Source organism: Periplaneta americana, chromosome 16, assembly GCF_040183065.1.
Source record: "Periplaneta americana isolate PAMFEO1 chromosome 16, P.americana_PAMFEO1_priV1, whole genome shotgun sequence".
Lineage (NCBI taxonomy): Eukaryota > Metazoa > Arthropoda > Insecta > Blattodea > Blattidae > Periplaneta > Periplaneta americana.
The window spans coordinates 92,853,652-92,876,480 of record NC_091132.1 but is presented as its reverse complement, the minus strand read 5'-3'; the positions used below and the strand labels follow the sequence as shown (position 1 = coordinate 92,876,480).

Below are 22,829 nucleotides of genomic sequence, written 5' to 3'. Positions count from 1 at the left end.
TAAGAGAGAAACAGAGATTAAGGGTATTGGAGAATAAGATTCTTAGAAAAATATTTGGGACTAAGAAGGATGAAGCTACAGGAGAATGGACAAAGTTACACAACGTAGAACTACATGCATTGTATTCTTCACCTGATATAATTAGAAACATTAAACCCAGACGTTTGAGATGGACAGGGCATGTAGCACGTATGAGTCAATCTAGAAATACAGTCAGAATATTAGTTGGGAGGCCGGAGGGAAATAGACATTTGAGGAGGTCGAGACGTAGATGGGAGGATAATATTAAGATAGATTTGAGGGAGGTGGGATATGACTGTAGAGGCTGGATTAATCTTGCTCAGGATAGGGACTGATGGCGGGCTTATGCAAGGGCGGTAGTGAATCTCCGGGTTCCTTAGAACCATAATTAAGTACGTATTTATGTCATTGTCACAACATAGTTGTAATCACCAGGAATAAACTTCCCATATTCTAGCTGAGAATGTATAAGCACCAGCCGAAATACAAGGCAATCATCACAAATGCAGTTATTTGTGGTGAATACTTTTAACTAACATTGTAATTATTTTAATACATGACAAGAGGAGGTCCGAATGGTCTAATCTATAGTAGACTTTAAATATAGTTATTGTGTTGATTTCTTTATGCGCAGAGACAGGTGAACAGAGAAAAGCCGGCATACCAAACAACATTATTTCTTTATCAGACATACCAATTACACCAACTAAGGAAAGCCGTGCTGTTTACCTAGCGCCGTTATAAATCGAATGAAAAATACGCAACCCAAATGTAACATTTATTTTTAATTTCTTGCTTAGACAGTGTGAATTGAAAGAGTTTGGACCATTTGTCCAATTTTTTTTTTTTTTCAGAAAAATTAAGATGCTGTGAAAAAAATGCAAAACGATTAGTCCTCGTCATTTTCCTTTCATAGAATTTAGATCAACTAATCTGTTCAGGTATTTTTTAGGTTTGTCTAATCATCTCTTTCATTTCATTTGGTACATTTTTACGAATTTTCTTTTTAGCTTAAAATTTGGTATTCTTTCAATGTGATTCATTCGCTTTGTTCTGACATTTACTGTATGATATTATAACATTGGCGTGATTTTTATTTTTACGATAGACTTATTTATTTAATTTACATAGAATTTGATAGGCAATTGAAATATTACAAACAGTATTGAAATGCAGAAACTATTAAATTATAAAAGTGTTACTACGAAAACAATAATAGAAATGAAATTTTTAAATGAAGGGGTATAGAAATAATCACTGATTAAGTTCATGAGTGACTTTCGATCATTTATTCACAGTTAAAAAGTATGTCATTAAAAAACATTTATTTGAGATAGTAAACTATAAATATTCATTTCTAAAAAGTTATACCTTCATAAATGAAAACAAAAACTATAGGAGGGGTATAACGAAAGAAAAATGATCTCAATTTGAATAAGTTATGAGCGACCTCACTCTTGTCGAATTATTCAATTCTTCTACGATGACATTTATTTATGTAGCCTTGGAGTAGATCCCGCAGTGGGTTGATACCGTTTCAGATCGTGATGGATTGCTAAAGATGACGCAGCATCCAGTGGGCTCGATCACCATATAAATTGAGACCGGGGTCAGGCACGAGCCCTCTTTGTTGACTCACTGAACAAGAGCCGCATGTGCAAGATTCTTGTACCCCGGAGATCACAAATACCTACAAGTCCCGCAAGGCGCTTAAACCGGGCTTAGTAGGTCAGTCGTGTGATACTGTACGTGACCCTGTGCTGCAGAAACATTCGAGGTGAAGATTTCTTCCCAAATCTTAATCGTAGAGAAACATAGAATCTCTCATTCAGGCTATTTGCTTAAACCATTGTTGAAACAATTTTCATAATAGTTTATAGTTAGTATTTAGTTAGTTAAGATGAGTCTGTACTTCCATAGCTTACAATGTTAAATTCCTCAATTTTGGGTGCACTTTTCTCAGACGATATAAAAGAAACAAATGCAGAAAAAATAGGGAATATTTGAAGAGTCCCCTGCAAGAATAATGGATGTCATTTGGAATACATTTTGCAGGAGAAGCAATTGAAAGTTTGAAATGCTTAGCGCTCAAAGCTTAACTGTGATTTTCCGATCATTACTGGACAATGACTATCAGTGTTAATGCCATATAACTCTGTATGTACGTTCTACATGTCTTAAGCTATGCACTGGCAGTCTTGGTTCATTTTCGACAAGAAAGTGACATCCATCATTCTTGCAGTGGACTCTTCATTTGTAAGGGCAGGGCATAGTTCCGCCCCACGATCAGGTAAGATGCAGCAGATAAAAAAGAGTCCCTGTTTTGTGGGCATAGTTGCGCCCCGTTCCCATCAGGTAGAGAAAAGGGGCATGGCATAGTTGCGCCCGATGAAATAGAGAAAAAGACACTACGGAAACTCGAGCCCCGTAATCAACCAACTTAATTGATTTCTTATTGGATTTAATATTTATTAAAATGAACACCATGAAGTTGGTAGTACTTTATTAACTGTTTTTCTACTTTTCATGCAGTGATTATCGATAGCCTACCGTAAAAATGAACACTATATGAAGTTGGCAGTACTTTACTAACTGACATATTCAAATGAATGAGCCGTTGGGCCTTAACAGTTTTGACATTTTATTAGTGATTTTCACACCGTCTGTGGCGTATAGTGAGGTTAATTTAAAATGAATGTTAAGTTCAGTGAAAAGGATAAAGAGTTAACAATTCACAATGGTTCCATGTTCCAATTTTCGAAACCCAATACCGTAGGATTAAGATATCGGTGTACAAACAAAAAATGCAGTTCATTTATTGTGTGCGACCGATAAAAAAGTGTTATTTTAAATAGCAAAATTGATCATATGCTAGGCCTACCTGATTTCAATGCAGCTACCATTATAATATTTTTAAGTGATTTATTTATTTTGTGTACTATGTCCATCAGGCCGCAACTATGCCATGTCCATTCTAATACCTCATTTCTTCGGGGAGCAACTTTGCTATGCCTAGGTCTCCCGATTGACCGAGGGGCGCAACTATGTCATACCGCATTTTAATATACCTTTTTGTATATAACCGGTTAAATAAATTTAAAATTTAAATGCTGTTGGCAAGAAAAAGATGTTAACTGATAACATTTTTTGGATTGAGTATTACTACAATATTTTTGCTAGAGATAGGGCTGAAAGCTGACAATTAAAAGAAAAAAATCATATTGTCACTTTACATATATTAAACTACCGAAAAACGATAAAAACCAAAGTTTCATTTTTGTTGTAAAAATACGTTGTACTGGCTCCCCTTAATATAAAAGTGGGCCGAGTCCTATTAAATGTGAAAATATCGGCCGGAGTTCGCTTCAGGGATATTGGCAACTTTGCTGTAGGTAGGTGTGGTTGGAGCAGTCTATGTTTAATTAAGTGTAATGAAGAATACTTTAATCTGATCAATTGCGATGTAGAACTGAAGCGTGCGGCCGGACAACAGGATAAGCGCCGCTGAGCAAATTGTGCAGGAGAGGCAATTTTAACACACTTCAGGTCAACCTGCACTCACTGCACCGACCTAGGACGGACTGTGCACGTGTCCCGTTGTTTCACTCAAATTCGCACATCCAAAACGTTTTCAGTAATACTGAGAATTTTTTTTTCAAACATGGTACCCTAATCTAAGTCCCTCTCTCGCCCCCACTCATCCGTAGTTCCACTACATTAAAAAACAGCAGACGCCGAAAGAAAATTCGGTGAACCGTATTTAGCTATGGCTATTATTACATTGTTATTATTATTATTATTATTATTATTATTATTATTATTATTATTATTATTATTTATTTTGGTGGGATCGGAAGATAAAGGAAATTATTATTGTATTAAGTTATATTAATTATGTATTATGTATTGTATTGTATAATAATGTTTTGTTTATAGTAATGTAGTAATATTGCATCATAGTGATTGAGTGGTAGAGAAGGCCGAATGGCCTTAACATTGCCAGTTAAAGGAAACCATTATTATTATTGTTATTATTATTTTTATTATTATTATTATTATTTTACTATTATTTTTGGTGGGATGGGAAGATAAAGGAAATCATTATTGTATTAAGCTATATTAATTATGTATTATGTATTGTATAATAATGTTTTGTTTATAGTAAGCTTAATGTAGTAATATTGCATCATAGTGGTTGAGTGGTAGAGAAGGCCGAATGGCCTTAACTCTGCCAGTTAAAGGAAACCATTATTATTATTATTATTATTATTATTATTATTATTATTATTATTATTATTATTATTATTATTACTATAAAGTAAAGAGTATTTTTTATAAAACATTGTTTCCCAAACAATAAAACATATTAAACATTATATTTATTCTTAGAAAACAAGTCACAAGTTTTATCTGAAATAACATTTTTTTATCAAAACTTACAAACGTAGAAACACACCGTATTAATCATTATCAATAGAAAGAATCAGCAGACACTAAAAGAAAATAATAACTTTTGACACTTTTTACAACTACTCTGTAATTACAAAGAAAATATTTATGAATATATTCATGTTATATGAGGGCCACCTATTTGCTTATCTAAGTACGATGTAGCCTAGTGTTAAGTACTATAGGCCCAGTACATTTATTAAGAGATTAACGTTCTCGGGATTGCGATGCCATCTTCAGATCCATAATTGCACACAAAAAATTGATCGTGCTAACTACATGGTTTGTTCTCGAATCAATAAGTAATATGCAGGAAATGTACAATATAAATTAAATTCAGAAGTAAATTGTTCAATGTTAATATTACAAAAGACGTGACTAGTAGCATTATGATGACATCTTCAGGTCTGTATATACAGTATTGATAATGCTAAATGCATGGTTTGTTTTGGAATCAATCAGTATTATGTGGAAATGTACAATATAAATAGAGTTAAAATATAAATTGTACAATGTTAATGTCTTTTGTAATTTTAACATTGAACAATTTACTTCTTAATTCAGTTTATATCGTACATTTCCTGCATATTACTTATTGATTCCAGGACAAACCATCATCAATTTTTTGTGTGTAAATATGGATCTGAAAATGGCATCATAATGCCGAAAACGTTAATCTCTTAATATATGTGCTATAGTACTTAACACTATATTGTATTAGATAAGCAAGTAGACGGCCCTCATATACACATATACACAAAGGGTGTTTCCGGGCTCGTGTTACAAACTTTCACGGATGATGGGGAAGGGCATATGTATCAATTTGAGATAAGGAACCCTAGTCCGGAAATGACTGAGTCGAAAATTATAAGCAAAAATAGTTGTGTGCAAATGGAATTGTAATTTCGAAGCACGTGCCCTCCTTCCCTTAACCTTTGGAACAGTCGTGGAAAGATGGTATGGACTGGATGTCTCCTACGTGGTTACTGGTTTCGATACAATCTGTGAGCTTGTCTATTGTTCCCATCCGTATTCGAAAATCAGGTCTGCATATTCCGCTCTCATGTACTCCTCCATTTCACTAGGACTGATCGATTGGACACTGCAACTTGTACTGTTGGTGACTCAGGAGAAGACGAGAGCGGACTGAGGAGGAAGGGATGTGAACAGATAACGTATGACAACACGTGAATATTTGTACTGCTGTAAGCGGAAACATTAGGTCTCCTTCTGTTCAACTTAGCTTTAATTTCCATACGCTTTGTTACTTATGTTTCCGGCACGAGTAATAACCTGGCTACTGGGATGCTTATCTGAGCGATGTTTATAATAATCAGCAGCGATAGTCAAGAAGGTCACATTCTTTCCGCTCATCTTCTCCTGAGTAACGGACAGTACACATACACTGCTGTCTACAGACGTGCATATGAGGACTGAACCATGTCCGTTACACATCACGCTATCTGCATTGCTTTAGTGTAGTTTCCTGCCCCCACCCCTCAGACAGCGCAATGAACGGAATACTGTAAGTAGACAACGTAAACAACGTCAGATGACTACAGTATGTGTAAGATGTACAGATAAATACACATAAATAAGGTGCACCGAGGAATAAAATTATTTGATTTTCACACAACTATTTTTGCTTGTAACTTTCGACTCGGTCATTTCCGGACCAGGGTTCCTTATCTCAAATTGATACATGTGCCCTTCGCCATCATCCCTAGAAGTTCGTAACACTAGCCCGGAAACACTCTGTATATATAATGATTCATGCATATCGGCCAACCATCACCATCATTATGAAATAAAGAAAATAATAAAAGAGTTAATTTCGATCAGCAAAGCGCACACTAGTGCCAAATACTCACAAATGTCCAAATTCTTTCTATTTTCTTTCTTTAAACATGTATTATTGCTGTGGAAAGTTGAGGCAAATTGCAGAATGAAGCCTCTTTGGTTTCACGGTATCCGACATACCTAGGCACAAGCACGGAACAGGAATGACTTGAATAAAAAATGAGAAAGTGTAAATTAAACGTGTCGAACTCAGAGAAAAAAAAAACGAGACTGATATGTGGCTCGAAGCGACAGTGTTTTTGTTGACACGTGTCTCGTTGCTCCACTCGAAAACAACACGGATCTTTCAACTAAATCGAGCCTCCAGCGCTATTTGGAGGATTTTTAACGAAACAAACCACGAGACATGATAGAACAGTTCTCAATCTTGATGCTACACTGAAAATTCTAGTTTTGCTCAAGTAGACGCTTGTCCAGTTGTTTGGCCGCACGCTTGAACTGATGATTCAGGAACATTTTCGGAAAATTTATAATCCAATATTTCTATACAACTATTGTCTTCCGAAACATCACAAAACGAAATCGAAGTAGACTGTATCGTTGACACAGCCGCAAGATTTACACATAACTACGTCTCTCGAGATGGGATGTTGAATGTAAAGTATCCGTTGTTTATATGCCCGCTCCTATTTGTGCTGCATGTGCCTCGACATAGTGAGTTTTTCTGTCTTCACTCAACTTCACTCGCAAATTGATCAAGTTTAACTTGTCGACTCCTAATTGTTGCGCAATTGAGATTATATCCTGGTTAGTTACGAAACGTTCTATCGCATCGTATTTTTATTCGGATACACCGCGACCCGTCATCTCGTGCCACAAATTCCACACCTCTCTGGTAGATAACGTAACTCTCCAACTCAAGGTCACGTTAGATACATTGATATTTCATCTGCTGATCGCCGTTCACTTCATTGGAATGTGTCATGCATTTTGGAAATTATTGGCGCGACAAAACTCGCCTGAAAATGTGTTGGTCGACTTTCTGGAATGGCGCCCTAGTACTGGACCGAACTTACAGACGTATTCACGTCAAAAGCACATTGTTGTCGGCAAAGAACCATGGTGTCTATTGGGTAGAACGCAGAAAGAGCTATAACCATTGTTACAACCTAGGTCACCAATTGTTAAAAGTCTAAGTGAAAGTGGACTCGGTGTTTTTTTAAAGCATGTAACGTTCGGAATTATTGATGTAGGACATAACGTTCTATAACTCTGGATAAGTGAAAGAAAGCAAATATGTGTAAAAAGAAATGGACATAGTACCCTATACCTCTAACGTAAAAGTTATAGTTATATACTAGAAAACGTAAACAGTTATTAGTAGATTTACAGATGTAACCTTGAAAATAAAATATAAATATAATATAGTTTGAAATTGTATAAGCTTAATGACACTTCCAGCATTCTTATGGGTATATGAAGAAATAGATACATAAACAACATCAGCCCAATTTCTATCGAAATTGAGTGAAGTGCTGTACGGGATTCGTATGCATGTCTTGATGCATAAATAACTTAAGTCCTTGTATTTCAATTGAGTAAGCTGGCACATTTATTTTCATGTCCATTGTATAAACAGTACCAGTTCAGGACTCGTGTTGTTAATGCAACATAGGAGATAAAGAAGATGGCAGCAGCTACCAATGTTTAGGGCGCAGGCATCACTTTACACTCTCCTTTGTTTTCCAATATCAGCTGCTAGTGTTACAGCCTTTCTTGATGTGTTCTGGTGATTAATAAAATACAAAATGTCAAAGAAGGGACCTCCTTATCTTTAGAATAAGGTTTTTAGTATTAATATTCAGTTCCTTATATACATATCTGGAACGGTGTGCAAAACATGGACCAAAAACTTGACTTTCAATAGATCCGATTTCATCTCGTTCAGCTTTCCAAAGTTTGTCATAATTGAAGACCTCCCTCGAAAAAGGGTATCATCAAATTAATTAAATATGTGACTTCGGTGGCAAAAATGATTTTGAGGCACTCTTTTATAACAATAAATGAATGCATCCAATAGCTGAATAAACTTGTATCCTTCATTCATCAAATGGCTCGTCAGGTAAATATAGGCCTAACGAATTACGTCTCTGAAATTATTCTTTCTTTTTCATGGAACATGTATTATGGATTTGTTGGTTACACCGTTATTCCATGGAGGTCTTCAATTAACTGAGGTACTTTTTGCTGATTATGAAGACTTTTTCAACAATAAACTTATTGTCTTGAATTTTCTTCAATGTGTCATGAGTAGACGGCGGGTTTGGGATACCTTTACGGCGGCAATAGGTTGATACACAACGGAGCTTAGACACGTGACGTTACTCTCGTAGGTACATTTTGTTAATAACAAAAAATGACCTGTCAGCCGTCACGTTGCGCGCTGTAGGAACCGAACCTAAGCCAGCAGAGTACTGTGTGCAGTCACAGTGAACAGTTGTCTGACGTTAGTGTCGAGGTTGTTTGTCACAGTGTTTACGTTTATAGCAGTGCGTCTCGTTTAGGCACAGTGAAAACGTAAACAAAGTGCAGGTAACGTGTGGGGGAGGTCGAGCTGTATGGTAAACTCGAGGGATGCACAAGGTTTAGTTACGTGGACTGCGTGAGATTACGTTCACAAATACAAATATTAACATAGCGGGATTCGGACTGTTGTTTAAAATATGAGTTAATAGTGTGGAATAATATATCTGCAATGTTTGGGAAAAGTGACATAAGTCAGTTTCCACAAACCTTTTTTGATCATTTATTCACAACTTACAGTATACTGGTTTGTGTCGATTTGATTTCTTTCTGTATGAATTATTGTAGTACTTATGTTTTTTTTCTAAGCTAGCAGATGTTCCGTAAGCTGTCAATAAATTATCAAAAAAGGCTTGTGGAAACTGACTTCCTATGTCACTTTTCACAAGCACTGAAGATATGAAACACTTAAGAAAAGTTGAATGATATTTAATGTAAAATTATTATCTTATATCAAAGCTGCATTTTATGAGAAATATTGCGTACTTCATATTACTTTCCGCGATTAATTTTTACATATTTTTTCTTTGATTTATTGAGACAAAATCAATTCTGATATTAGGAATGAATTTACAATAATACTTTGAATACGCATTGCTGACAATTGCAAAGATAAAATTGATACTAATCTGATGTTTGTAATAATTAGTAAAGGCATGTGGACAACAATAAAACTTAATTTGATAAAACCTTAAAATTTCCGATACATTTTAGCTTCTATTCATTTATTAGGTCTAAGTAAAAAAGCTAATTTATGTTTTTCTATCAACACAAAGACGAAGGAATTAGGCCTGTTAAAGAATGTTGTTGACTCACGTTTTATGATTCCTCGGAAATCGAAAGTACGATTTGGAGCAATTTGTAATGCTGTAATTTTGTAGCAATTATAAACAGCACATATACACCCCGATATTTTAACGCAGCACTAATTAATAAAACTATTATCTAGCCTAGCAACAATATACATTACAGTTGATTACAGCTTGTTTCACGAGTATTGCCACACCGGCCACCTAGGTAGCAGCACCAGCGTCGTTCGCGCGCAGAACTGCTAGCTGTCCGGTATTATTATAGTAAGGTATTTGGAGGAAGAGGAAAAAAAGACGAAAGACACAAGATAAGAAACGCCAAAGTTGAGCCTTAAATTGGCAAACACTACATTATTAAACCTTGTCGGACTGTAAAGAAAACAACTATCGCAATGTACATATTTTATATGTTGTACAGTACTATAGTATTGTGAAATTTTAATTTTCCTGCCAAATTTTTTTCTATTGATCTGTTAAAATTATGGCATATAGCTTATTAACCTGTTGTATCCTATAGGACACTTTGTCAATTTAAGGGTTAAAAGTGAACAATATATAAATCATTTGCAAAAGCAAAGTCAAAAGACGTAAATCAAAGGACAAACAATAGCATTTGTGTAGGTATATCAAATTATGCAATTTGGAACTTCTCATTAGAGATCTTTCCTTCTCAACTCTGTTCTACGGTAGCGAAACACAGACTGTTTTAATAGTTTACAACTCTCTGCAAGTTTTGCAAGTTTCCTCTTTTTCGGCTTCAGTTCGTCTCTTCAGCTAGGGGAAAGTGTGATGACAAAAATCTGTCGATCTCTATCCTAGGACAGAATGAAGAAGAAACGATCTCTACTGAGAAATTCTAAATTGTAGAAAACAAATCATCTTGGGAAACTGATTTCAAGACGTGTGAAGACAGCTATAATAATATTTTTCATTGAGCATAGTTTGTTGTATTGTTATTAGAATAATTATTTTTCGGTACTTGATATACCTGACGTGCCAAGAATAAAAAGGCTGAAGGACACAAATTTAGAACGAGAAAAATATAAACATAACAATATTGTTTATCTTGTTTAGGAAACCATTCTAACATTAATTTTTAATTTAGTAAAACACTTATAAAGTATTCATTTGTATTTTGATTCAGTTGACGATATAAACGAAACATGATTTCAAATACTTTTTCTCAATGAATGTATGTACATATAACATTTTCTGCAGATAGTGGATATGTCCAAAAGCTTTTTGTTCCCCCCCCCCTCAAGAACCAATATAAAAGAAAACAATGAAACTTTTTACTGAAGTTTGTAGATATATGAGGTACCTATATAAAATATGGCAGATTATTGTAGTGTATGAGAAACGTGAGGGACAGTTTTTTTCGCTTTCTGAAAAATTATTATTTTGGACTTGTCTGGTTTTTGCTATAAACCCTTCAATTTCAGTTGTTAGGTTCAAAACTGAAGTTGGGCTAGGACATTCTCAAAAAGTGCTACAGCCCAGCTTCTTCCTTTGTTCATTTCCATAGCTGCCTTAGAATCGTGAAAAACCTTATTTAGTTTGGCTGTGCATTACAAGCTTCGGAAACGATGGTGATACTTAAAATAGTGATATATCAATGTCAATTCTGATGCTACTGTTTCAACAGCAAGGATTGAAATAGTTGGCTTCAAAAACGAATCAATGCATGAGCTAGAAAGCAAGGAGCTCTGATCAGTTTATGTTTTTATGTATGTAAGTGATGTGTTATGTCACTTTCACTTTGTTTTTTGAACAAAGAACATCACATTTTCAAAATATACAAAACACGAGCCTTTTTATAGTACAATTGTTTTTAAAGGTTCCATCTCCTCAAACCACTTATTCTGGACTTCACATTTTCTTTTCGGCATTTTTATGTTGAACTAGAAAAAATCAGTAAAATACCACAAAACGCAAGAAAAAGAAGAAACTCATAAACAACGCGTGAATAACGCCAAGGGAGCAATCTTTGAATGACGAAACTGAATTAACCTTAGTTAGCATTTATTCTAATAACTAGCAATGCTAATCGAGCATTGCTGTTAACTATAAAGAATAAATAAATATAACTAAGAGCAAGACTCCGCTCAGATTATGGCCACGTAGACAAAACTGCAGACTAGACGCTTTAAGAGAGTATCCAACATGCGCGAAAGAAAAATCTTAAACTATTACGATGTTCACTAGAGATGGGTAAAAAATAACACAACAGTTATTTTAGAACTGTTCCGGTTTCCTCGGAACTGTTGCAAAAATGAAGAACCTCCTGTTCCGAAATAACACTGTTCCGACTCCGAGCTACTCATTTTTTCAGCTGTTACGGGCCCGCAGTACTGCGTTGCGCAAGGCATGTTCCGACTCCGAGATAACAGAGAACAATCGGAACTCGTTCCATTGAACCACAGTCACGAAGTATATACAGTCACGAAGCTTGAGTTGTGAGGATGCTAGGAACAATAGACTGTGCAGGTACTATTTCGCATTGTCTGTATTGAGACGATATTAGCGATCCTAGTGGTTAGCAACTATCTATGGATGCATATTCACCACGTATTGAGCTTCGTGACTGTATATACTAGACTGTGGTTGAACTATGGCAGCTTCGGCTACACTATTCTCGTTGTTCTTTATGTTGTACTTGGAACTTCGTTGGAACTGGGAACCCTCACGTGGGTGGATGGATGGGGAAGCATGGAAATTTAAATCCTTGCAGTGTGGTCATGAGTAATGACACTAATGAACAGAGTGAGGTGTGATGTGAAGTTTAAATTATTACACTGGCACAGATGCGTTTCTAACATTTTACTAAGCCAGTATTGTTGTTTCAGGTTCCTCTGCTGCTAACATATAAATCTATAGTTATACCTTTTGTATTATTTATGAAACTAGCCGTACCCGTGCGCTCCGCTGCACCTGTTAGAAATAAATATAAAGTAATTACATAATTAAAATAGGACGTTTAATCCAGGGAACAACTTTTACAACAGCGCAAGATAATCTGCTTCGCTCATTACCCATTTTTTTTGCATTGCATTTATTGCATATATATTTTATGTATTTTAACACGATTCAATTGAGCATAGTTAAAATTTGAATTATAAAATAATGGATTGCTAAGCTAACGTACTATTACTGCATACTAAATCAATACAATCTCGTTGTTCGTTAATTCTCTGATATTAAAATGAGTGTACATAAATATTATTTTAAGAAATACAGAAAACGAATGTACAAAATAGCCTATCAAATTTTCTGTGCATAAGAAGCTATTTTAATCTTACCTGTCCTCGATTTACTCAGACGTTACTGTAATAACATTATAGCATTATGTCCATCTAGAGAAACTACACATTCCAATGGTGAAATAATAATTAATTATACAAATCGGTTAATTTAGCATCTGATATTACGTCATACAAACACAGAAACATTCTCTATAGGCTATGTTTAATAGCTTTCGATTGTTAATGTCCAAGGCCCCTGTTTCGATTGTTGTTGTCCAAGGCCCCTTATAGACGAAGTCATTTGTTATTTTATTGCACCGTCTTAGATGGCGTTATTTTAATTTTAAAACTCATTTATCTCATTAAATATCAGTCCTATCAAAATTTTGTAAGGAATAAAACGTATCGGAAATCATTTTTAAAGAAATATTTGTTATGTAATATTTTTCGCAGAAATCAATAATAAGCGAAATATTTCGATTTATTTAATTCAGGCCCCCTTATAGCCACCCTTTTAAATAAAGTATTTTGAATGCCATATAGTCTAAAATCTAAGTTACAACGAACTTAATTTATATTCCAATTTTCATATAAATCGGTTCAGCCATTATCGCGTGTAAAGGTAATAAACATACAGATAGACAGACAGACAGACATACAAACAAAAATTTCAAAAAAGCGATTTTCGGTTTCGGGGTGGTTAATTATATATGTTAGGATCAATTATTTTTGGAAAATCGAAAATTACCAAAAAAATTTCGGCTACAGATTTATTATTAATATAGATTATAATGTAATTATTATTATAACTAAGCATTAAGAAAAGTAAAAAAAAGTATTAATGATGTTATTTTTATTTAACTACGTCACACGCAGAACAAAAATTACGTGCTACACGTTTTAAATGTCCTGTTAAATTTTTGAGTTGGTTACCGTGTCATTATGACTTTATTTACCAAAACTAATTGTTGCATTCTGACCTTGTATTCAACAGCTGTTTATTTACTAAACATGAAGCTTCTACAAGTTTCCAAAACCGATTCGAATGTGCGTTGGAATATCACTGAGAAGCATGTGTACTATGTCATGCCGATAACGTATTGCAAGTGGAGTCCAACGCTATGTGGAAGCTGCTTGGGGAAGAGGGAGGGTACTCTTTTGAACGGCTCTTCAAAATGAGCGAGAGTCAAAGAAATGGCTCTCATCAATGAACTATTCCGAGTCATCTTTACTTGTAACTGTTATTTCAGAACTATTGTTTGGAACATAATATTTTTCCGCAACCGGAACAGTCGGATCTGTTCCGAGAAAAGAACAACTTCGCCCATCACTAATGTTCACTGCATAGATGCAGATAGACTTAATCACTTTTGTAACCATATTTTAAGGCAAGTGATTTTCACATCATTTCATTTATTTCAAAATAGCAATTTCTTATTATAAACATAACATTTTCAAACAATTAATTTGTCATTAAAGTGCAATCTCTTAGAAATCCGGACAAAAGGGCGTCCGAATATTGCCAAAGCTAATAAATAATAACCTGTCTTGGTTGAATCAGAACGTCTGGTCACTATATTGATTATACGGATATACATCAATTTTTGCTTCAAAAATCCTATTTTGAAATGAGAACATGAGTTCACAACATTAAAAAAATAATAATAAAATTAAATAAAAAATGTCGTCCTGAATTTTATGCTTAACGTAGGCCAATATCGAAGGTTAATATTGTACAAATTGAAGACACCCATGCATTCACGGTTAATGTGAAAAATTATTTTAAGTCTGTTCTCTAAGGTTACTTACTGACTTATGGCTTTTAAGGAACCCGCAAGTTCATTGCCGCCTCACATAAGCCCGGCATTGGTCCCTACCATCATATCCCATTTCCCTCAAATCAATTTTAATATTATCCTCCCATCAAACATCTCGAACTCCTTAAAGGCCTTTTTCCCTCCGATTTCCCAACTAACACTCTATATGTATTTCTGGATTTTCTCATACGTGCTACCTGTCCTACCCATCTCAAACGTCTGGATTTAATGTTCCTAATTATGTCAGGTGAAGAATACAATAAATGCGTTGTGTAACTTTCTCCATTCTCCTGTAACTTCATCCTTCTTAGACTCAAATGTTTTCCTAAGCACTTTATTCTCGAATACCTTAACATCTGGTCCTCTCTCAAAGTGAGAACGGACTAGGGTTATTTATGCAATTATCGATTAGACAAAGTTAATAAATAGTAAAATAAAAATGGACTAAGGTTATTTATGCAAACTTATTGAGTCATATGAAAGCGAGACAGAGTAAAGTAGCGGCAAGTAAGAAGTGGAGTAAAATTTAGTTCGTTTAATATTTGAAGTCTCCCGTAACTGATTTAAGAGGGCTAAACAGGACAACATTCTATTCCATGAAGTGATAGTAATAATGAGATAATGAAGATGACACAATGGTAGTGCTTATATTATTAATATTACTATTGTTATTGTTATTATTACTATTCTTATTATAACCATTTTTAGGAAATAGTAAAATAAAGTTGTCAGATTTGTATATTACACTTGAGAACTTCAGAATTAAATATTGTCGTAAATGCTTTGAAGTTCAGTTACAGGCATTAAGTAGTGAACATTGAGAATATAATTACAATTTAGGAACAAAATTTTCAGGGATACAAAAAGTTATATAATTTACACACATATTTACTTGTCTTTTTAAATGGGGAAGTACATCTTTATGGTGCCCAAAATTCAACTTAATTGGTCATTTTCCTTATAGAATATACTTTTCTATTGCTTGTGATAACAGAATTTCATAATTATCTCTAATAATATCCGAGGTATGCCCTTCATCATGCTAGCATGTCAATTCCCTGTCCCTTTAAATATATCTGTCGCTCGTTTTTCAAAACTATAATTTGACATTTGTTTTCCCTGATAACCCAAAATTTTTTGTCATAACTTGGTGAAACTTTACATGCTCGTGCATTTTGATATCTTAAAATCAATGCTAAATTCGTTCCTGTAGCTTTGTTGTTTATTTTAAAAGTAGGCCTAGTGTATGACATGGAAATGTTAAAATAATAATGCGGTGTACAAAAATTAAAATAAAAACTGCTCTTAAATATAAATGCAAGATTATAGTATAGTTTCTCTGCATTTTTGATAAATACATTTTAGAATAAGAATAACTTAACTATTCATAAACTTGTCTAAAATATCAGACAAATGCATGCTGATTACACAAATTAATCCAGAATCCATGTTGAATCTTTCGTACACTACTTTTAACAATTGAATATATACATAATTGATTAAATGGCGATCTTACTCGTGTTAATTGTGTAAGCATGTGCGGCTTACAGCTGTTTCGATGTTTCTTCACACCATCCTCAGAACCTACTAGATCTCGGCACAATCCAGACTGTTTATATTCATTATTATTAATTAGCTAGAAACAATTAAGGAGTTATATGTACAAGAAGCGTATACCTCTTTAAGCTCTTTTTAGGTACAATGCATTTTCTTGTTCCCCATAATTATGTTGCTCATACTGCAAAATTTTGTTTCATTATCTTTAATACAGCGATCATGGCGGTCGATTGTTTATCTGCATGTTATGATACACAACAACATAAACTTTGTACAGAACACGCCAGTCGTTAAGAGTATTTCTTTAAACCATACGCCTACAAACAAAACAAGTGTCATTCATCTTAACGGTGAAAATTGTCAAAATTCAGTCTTACGAAAGATTGATATTTTCTCCACATGACAGTGTTTTCTGAACCATTTTCCGTCACAAAAAGATGTTTAACCATTACATAGGAAATACGTTTGCCACCGATTCCTATTGTACAACTTAATACTGTCAAATAAAATAATATTCGGAGTGTCTTTAGGTACCTCACTGAAGAGGAGGTTTGAAGAAACACTCACCAAAACGAACCAACAAAATATGGCAGGAATAGAAAGAAAGCGAAGTAACTCAAATAATGAAGACAGCTGAGATGAAAATGGCAAGCAAGAAAAGTTTGTCTATCATTTGTTAAACTATTATCAAAATTATTATAGATTCCACATCAGTTTATTTATAAATGTAAATTATATATTAATTTTCAATTACAGTACCTTTACATTGTATGACCATAATATTATTACAAATGACTTAAAACAGCTATTCTTATTTAGTTTTGCTACATTAAATTCCTGTCATTAACATTATATGGTCTACACCTGTAGAGTAACGGTCAGCTCGTCTGGCCGTAAAACCAGGTGGCCCGGGTTCGATTCCCGGTCGGGGCAAGTTACCTGATGTAGGTTTTTTCGGGGTTTTCCCTCAGCCTAATATGAGCAAATGCTGAGTAACTTTCGGTGCTGGACCCCGGACTCATTTCACCGGCATTATCACCTTCATCTTATTCAGACGCTAAATAACCTAAGATGTTGGTAAAGCGTCGTAAAATAACCTACTAAAAACATACGTACTAAGGGCGTATACCGACACATTTAAAATGAAAATTGCTGTTTCAAATATTAGAAAATACAAACTGCTGAGTCATTTATACACGAATCCACACTTTTTGCAGTCGAAATTGCGATGGAAAATCTGAAAAGGTACAATTCTCCAGGTATTGAACAAATTCCAGCAGAATTAATATGAGAAGGTGGATGCGCATTATTTAACGAAATTTATAAGCTTGTACTTGCTATTTGGGAAAGGGAAATTGTACCAGAACAATGGAAGGAGTCCATAATTGTACCTATTTTTAAGAAGGGGGACAAGACTAACTGTGGTAACTTTTGTTGACGTCGTACAAAATTTTTTCCAATATTCTTTTGAGAAGATTAACTCCATATATACTCGGAGATGAAATTATTGGCGATCATCAGTTTTAAGCGTAATAGATCGACTATTGATCAGATTTTTCATATTCGAAGTATAAGGGTACAGTAGGCTTACATCAGTTATTCATTGATTTCAAAAATGCATTTGACTCGGTTAAGAGAGAATTTTTATATAACATTCTTATTGATTTTACTATTCCCAAGAAACTAGTTCCATTAATTAAAATGTGTCTCAGTGAAACTTACAGCAGAGTCCGTATAGGCCAATTTCTGTCTGATGCTTTTCCAATTCACTGCGAGCTAAAGCAAGGAGATGCACTACCACTTTTACTTTTTAACTTTTCTCTGGAATATGTCATTAGGAAATTTCAGGATAACAGACAGGGTTTGGAATTGAACGGGTTACATCAGCTTCTTGTCTATGCGGATGACGTGAATATGTTAGGACAAAATCCACAAACGATTAGGGAAAAGACGGAAATTTTAGTGGAAGCAAGTAAAGCGATAAGTTTGGAAGTAAATCCCTAAAAGGCAAATTATATGATTATGTCTCGTGACCACAATATTGTAAGAAATGGAAATATTAAAATAAGGGATTTATCCTCCGAAGAGGTAGAAAAATTCAAATAACTTGGAACCACAGTATCAAATATAAATGACACCGGAGAGGAAATTAAACGCAGAATTTAATATGGGAAATGCCTGTTATTATGCGGTTAAGAAACATTTGTCATCTCGTCTGGTTTCAAAAAAGATGAAAGTTAGAATTTATAAAACAGTTATATTATCGGTTTTTCTTTATGGTTGTGAAACTTGGACTCTCACTTTGAGAGAGGAACAAAGAATAAGGATGTTTGAGAGTAAAATTCTCAAGAAGGACAAAGTTACAGGAGAATAGAGAAAGTTACACAACGCAGAACTGCACGCATTGTATTCTTCACCTGACGTAATTAGGAAAATTAAACCCAGACGTTTGAGATGGGAAGGGCATGTACCATTTACGGGCGAATCCAGAAATGCATATAGAGTGTTAGTTGGGAGGCGGGAGAGAAGGCCAAGACGTAGATGGAAGGATAATATTAAAAAGAATTTGAGGGAGATGGGATATGATAATAGAGACTGGATTAATCTTGCGAAGGACAGGGACCAATGGCGGGCTTATGCGAGGGCGGCAATGAACCTGCGGGTTCCTTAAAAGCCTTTTGTAAGTAAGTAAGAATATCTATTTCAAAGAATTGTCTTGAATAAGAAATGATTTTCTTCATTATTGCATTCATTGTACAAGCACTAAACCACAATTAATGTTTCAAATTTAATTTCCTCCAAACATGATTTTGTGGTATACGGCCCTTGTAGATATAGCTCCTCAATTTTTTAAGTATTAAAATATAGAATAAAGCTGAAGGAGTGTAATGTATGTATGCCAAATTTCATTTCACTAGGATTAAAAAGTAATCAGATTAAATTGTTGAATTAACTTAATCTAGCCTATACAATTTATGTGGTGTACCTCCCTATTAAACGTGCAATTGTTTGCCTCGTACAAAAAAAGTTTTTTTATGTTGTCTGGAAACACTTGATGAGTCTGAGTCATTTTGGAAGAAATAATGATAGAACACATCTTGTATGTGAGGAGAAATAATGATAATGACCATTTGCTGTGAAGAAGAGATTGCATTGTCTCTATCTGAAATTTAACTAGGCCATGAACTTTCTTGCTTGTATGACTTACGTAATGCATTATTAAATTCAGAATTGAGTTGTCTAACATCACCATGCCTGCCAGGATTTATAAAAAAGGAAGCTTAAGACTGGGCGAGAAACTTGATATCCATTGAAAACTGTTGTGAACATTTTGTTTCGGCGTATTTCTTTCACACTTGTTTGTAGCAAAAACCATTCGCAACATTAACTGTCTTATGAGCTGCTAGTGTTATGGTCTGTGTTACTTTGCTCACTTAACTGTGTTTGGTTTGCCTCCAGCGGGTTGAGAAATCCACGGGTTTGGCTTGCCGAGTTAATGCCACCTAACAATAATACACTCGGCACGTACCATACGTCCAGTATGCACTGGCGGAATAACATTTGCAATAATGTAGTGTAGAACATGAGATAGGAACAACGAAACATTTTTAATGCTTAGACTTTAACTTATACGTGTAAATTAGATATAGTTTTTTTTTTCATTATGCAAAAAACTGAACAAAAAAAGCAAACTAGGTTTTACAAAATATGTAGATATGACATAGGCCTAGTTATTTCACATAGAGCGTAACAAAATCCAATACATTTTTGAGCATGTTAACACACTTCTTTCTGGCAATGTAGGTTAAGATGATTTTAATGTGTGTATATTCTATGCATTTATTTTTTTATTAATAATATTCAATTAAGAGAATCTTATTAAAAATCCGTAAGCCGAAATTTTTCCGTAATAAAATATAGAATTACTTGTAAATTTTAAAAGTTAGTAGCGTTAAGATCTCTTTGAAACCCATAATAAATTCAAGAAATTTCGACAAAGTTCATGACGCATAAATACTTTATGACAGGGTTGGGCACATTACGTGATTCTGAGAAATGAGCGCTGTGTGCTTTAAAGAGCGGGTCTTGCGAGCGCTGCGACGTATGTATACTGTACGTCATCTAGTGTCGGTGCAGTGGTGACTAAGCAGTAATGGCGAACTTTGGAGACTGAGTTTCCGCTCATAATATAAAGCGGCCCGCTACTCTCAATGCTTTTAATGTATGATGGGAGGAGGAGTTCTTTTTCGTAGAGAGCAGTGGATTAGCAAAGTGTTTAATTTGTCATAAAACACTCCAACTGATTAAGAAGTTCAATATCCAATGCATTATTCTTTACAACATGCTACTGAATATGACAAATATATTGGTAATGAACGCCATAAATTAATACAACTTAAAGAAAATGTTTCTCAGGTACATTATATTAGAGTATCTATTTGATATTTATATTGCATTATAAGTTATACATTTAGTAATATATAATTTTAAATTATACAAGTATGATATATCATAGTGTAGTATATTGCAGTTCATGATATATCATATCATATATCACATCACATCACATCCACATCCACATGTATTAACAGGATGACAATAATGCACTTAGTGAATCGGCTTTGAGAATTAGCTAGCTACAAAAATTTGCCACGAAATTGCAAAGGAATTGAAAACATTCAACGAAGGTGAATTCGTCAAGCGATGTTTAATTACATTGGCAAATGAACTCTGTCCACAGCAAGTAGGGGAAGTGGAAGCCATACGCCTGTCTCGTAGAACCGTGGTGAGGAGGTTGCAGTATGTGCGTATGGGTTATGTAAATAAGCCTAATGATTTGGATGTGTGCATAGAGCGAAGCTTATTTCATTAAATTAATAAGAGTCTTATAAATTCTGTAATGTACAATGAATTGATGTAATATCCTTATAAACTAGCCTATTATGTACTGACAGCCTGAATGACTAGAACAACCGTGGCTGTTATATTAATGCAGGAAAGGTAGCTGTAATGTGAGTCCGCCACTGCGTGAGCGTTCTGCTCTGACTTGCCTTGCGGAGCGAGAGAAGCTCTGGCCGGCAATATGGAGCCGCTCTCATGCCTGGCCTTGCTTTATGACAAGCTAAAATAGATGCACACACTTCTGCAGATATGAGCTTTTAGTTCTGCAGAAATCATAACTTATTAATAGTTTAGCAACCCAAGACAGAGAATTCACCTGTTATTACTTACAAAACCTTAAAATTTAGCTTACTGCTACATCGATGAGTCTCCAGATACTCAAAAACAAAAATCATCCTTAACGTCGTTACATTTTTAATGTCACATGTTGACGCTGAACCCTAGATGGATAAAATTGTCATATTGGAACAAACCCGGGTAATTTCGCAGTATTAAGGTTTTACTCCTCTAAAATATAATAAATAACTTATTAAAATATTCATTTTTAGGAAAAAGTCTTAATTATGAATATTTTTACACGATACATACAAATTTTGATTTTCTTAAACTAAAATGTTTACGTACGACAGAAATTAAAACATGTTGCGAATTGCAATCGTATGGACAACTCGATTAATTTTGCAGTACTACTCTGGTATTTTCGCTGTAATATTTCTAAAATAAATTTATACATATTTCGTGCAAAAATAACTTCAATTTTATTGCCAAAACTTGTGAAATGGTTTATTTGTGTTACAAGAATTTTCTCTCACTCATATTTGAAGAGTCCACTGCAAGAATGTTGGATGTCATTTGGAATACATTTTGCAGGAGAAGCGATTGAAAGTTTGAAATGCTTAGCGCTCAAAGCTTAACTGTGATTTTCCGATCATTGCTGGACAATGACTATCAGTGTTAATGCCATGTAACTGTCTATGTACATTCTATATATCTTAAGCTATGCATTAACAGTCTGGTTGATTTTCGACAAAAAAAGTGACATCCATCATTCTTGCAGTGGACTCTTCATTTATGTTCTCTACAGGAGTGACACAAGGAGTCCTTGCGATATGTTACAAGTCCTTGACATTTATCATGGATCCACTTTTTGCACTGCAAACACTGTATTTAGACCTTCCCATTGGCATCACTTTCGTACCGCCTGGAGCATGTAGCATACGTATTTTCATCAAACAAAGATTGTGCACATTTTTTCACTGCGCGAGTGCTCTTGGATGTTCCTAAAGTAAATGATGTTTTAACTTCTGTTCTGACTCTTCCACTTGCCGAGCTGTCTCTGGACACTGGCTCTCTCTCCTCCTCCGAAGAATGATCAAACACTCACAAAACTTGCAGCATTCTTCCGCTTCCTCGTGTTTTTATAGGAGTTGGAAGAGGAAGACCAGTCTGACTCATAGAGGGCTGTTTATGTGGTTCTTTCAATGATCCGGGTGATGTGGTGTCGAGAACATCTACCGATGTAACTTTCGCCGTTTCATGAACAGTTGAAGCCATCAAGTTATCATTGGAGACAGTGTTCCTATTGAGGGGATAATTCCCAGATCCAGAAAACCCACTCATAATGTTCAGTGCAGTCAAAGATTCTTTCA

At 34.7% G+C, this 22,829-nt stretch overlaps 1 protein-coding gene across 3 annotated transcripts in view; it reads left to right on the top strand.

The window, feature by feature from the left end:
* The window catches only part of LOC138690943 (pyrokinin-1 receptor-like), a 310,043-nt gene that overhangs the window by 151,334 nt on the left and 135,880 nt on the right, over positions 1-22,829 (top strand). The window lies entirely within an intron of this gene.